Below are 2,877 nucleotides of genomic sequence, written 5' to 3' on the forward strand. Positions count from 1 at the left end.
GCTCCTGGACTGTTGAAGTCAGTTGCAAGTCAAGTTGAAGGTCAGGTTGCAGGCAGGGTGTACCAGGTAAGGGAGTGAGGGATGCTGGGCAACCCTGGAAGCCAGGTCTGCAGTAGCATGTAAAATGTGAACCTTCTCCTTCAGTCTGAAACCACAAACTCTCTGTATACCAGACTGGCCTGGAACTTAGAGATCTACCTGCCTCTGCCTCCCAAGTGCTGGGATTAAAGGTATGTGCCACCATGCCCAGCTTCCCCTGTTTGTTTTTAATATGTGTCCTGGTGTGTGTGTGTGTATGTGTGTGTGTGTGTGTGTGTGTGTGTGTGTGTGTGTGCGCGTATTATGGAACTTTTCATGAACCCCCTTGAGGTATATATAAGACACACAAAGACTTCTAATATAGTTTAAAGCTTAGGCCTTTTGCTGGGGCAGTCTCTCAGCTACAGTTTAAACTTAACAACTCTTCTAGCCTATGACCCCCACATGACTAGCTCTATACCTTCCTTTGCTCTGGTCTTTGTTTGTTTCTTTCTGTATCCCTTATGAATTTGCCATGTCTGTTTTCCTCCCTTGTATCACTCTGCCTGGAAGTTCTGCCCTGGTACTTCCTGTCCCCCCCCCCCATTATCTCAGCCCCCGGAAGGGGGAAGGTTCCCTGGGGCTGATCAGAAGGAAAATAGAAAGTTCCACTCCTTTCTCTTTCATGATTTATATCTCCTTTTAAAACCCACCGTTCTCTGAGAAAAGTGAAAAACAAAACAAAAAAACAAACAAACAAAAAACCCATGGGCTGGAGTAGGGGATCATTGCCAGAGAACACCAATTTTCACTTCTGTCCAAAATTGACCAAGGAGACTTTAAACACGTTTTGCTAGGTGCCTTCTAAAGGATTAAACTGTAAGATTTCCTTTGTCATCCAGTCACCTCCAGATATTAGACAACAATTGTAAAAGAAATATTAAAAAATATAAGCATGTCTCAGTTGCTAGAGGTATCTTAAAAAGGTGTTTAACAACAGAAAACTGGGACAAGACCTTTTGCGTTTATGCGAAGCCACTGTTATCATCCCTGATAAGACATCATCATATTTACATATACCCAGCAAAATTTTGGTGTCGCACCCTCTGTCAAAAGAAACCAACTCCCCACTCCAGGGCCAGCCCCACACTGAGCTTCTATCATTGTTCAACTAGTCAGTTCAGTTAAGTCCATCTGCTCAACGACCCTGGAAACTAAAGGGGAAATCCATATTACCATCCATATTGCCTGACTTGAAGAACAGGCATCCTGGTGTTCTGACAGTCACCCTGAAATATACCTCTCCTGCTTATGAAGAAACATGAGATCCCTGATTCCCATGAATTCATACTTCCTACCATTCTGTCAGAGGATTCCTGGGAAAATAAATTATAAAAGAGCCATCAAGAAACTGCTGCAAGAGTTACAAACCTTGGGCTACAGAGTGTCAACTAGGAAAGCCCAACTTTGTAGAAGACTACCCATCTTGGCTTCCAGCTAAAGGGCAGCAAAAGGAGCCTGTCTCAGAGTAGGCTTGCTGGCATCCTTCAGATCCCACCTCCAAAGACTAAGAGACAGGTTTAGAGTTCCTAGGTGCCACTGGATATTGCTGCCTCTGGATACCAGAGTTTGTGGAAATGGTATAACTCGGGCACTGAGTCCCTAATCTGAGGCTGAGACTAACCACACAGGAATTTGAAGCTTTAAGAACAGCTCTGACTTCTGCTCCAGCCTAGAATGTCTAGGTCTCTCAAACCCTTTCAGCATGTTTACTCATGACACAAATGACAAAAGTAGCCTTAGCTCAACTCAGTGACACTGCTGTCCCAAAGGCTGGACCCTGCAGCTGCAGGATGGCCTAATCACCTCAGAGGTGTGCAGCCACTGCAGTTTAATGAAAGTATGCAAACACATTAACAGCACCCCATGACACGGTTGAGGCCCTCCTCTGAGGAGTACTAGAACACTGACTGACTGTCTATTTAGACTATGTGACCTAGTACCAGGCCCTGTTCCTGGCACACCCTCAAGTCTAGTTTGAGAAAGCCATCACCATCAAAACTGCTACTGCTTTGCATGATGTTGCAGGTGCATATCCATGACTGTCAGAAGAAAGATGAAACCAGGTATGTGGGAGCTGTCATAGCTACTTTAACCAGAACAATTTGGTCCCAAGCCAGGTCCCTCCCAGAAAGCAGAACTGATCAATCTGATTCAGGCTCTTTGATGGCTCTCACTTGTCAGCTAGACCAATCTAACCAAATTTACAAGCTCCAGGCACCAGTCAAAGGTCCTGCTTCTAAAATCATTGTAGATTGTTCTTGAACAACAACATCATCCCAAGTTGACCCATGGCCTTCACATATATCCATGAACATGTGAGTGCATGTGCATATACAAAGTAATAATAATAATAATAATAATAATAATAATAATAATAATAACAATAATAACAATAATAATAATGATAATAATGGGCTAGAAGTACAACTCAGTGACAAAGTGTTTACTTAGTGATGCTATTAGTTTGATTCCCCAGCACTGAGAAAAGCAAAGCCTAAGGGGGACTGGAGAATACTACACGGGCTCAGCAACAAAGAGCACTGGCGTTTCTTTAGAGGACCTGGCTCAGTTCCCACATGGCAACTTACACCTGTCTCTAATACCCAGTTCCAGGTGATTTAATGCCATCTTCTGTCTTTCTCTGGCACTAGGCATTCACAGTGCACAGATATTGCATAGAATGTGTGCTTCCACATTCAAAAATATGAGCACATGCCCAGAAATACTAAACTCAAAAGAAGTAAACACTGACTACAGCTAGATAGGTAGATAGGCAGGCAGACAGGCAGGCAAGTA

Source organism: Mus pahari, chromosome 18 (genome assembly GCF_900095145.1).
Source record: "Mus pahari chromosome 18, PAHARI_EIJ_v1.1, whole genome shotgun sequence".
Taxonomy (NCBI): domain Eukaryota; kingdom Metazoa; phylum Chordata; class Mammalia; order Rodentia; family Muridae; genus Mus; species Mus pahari.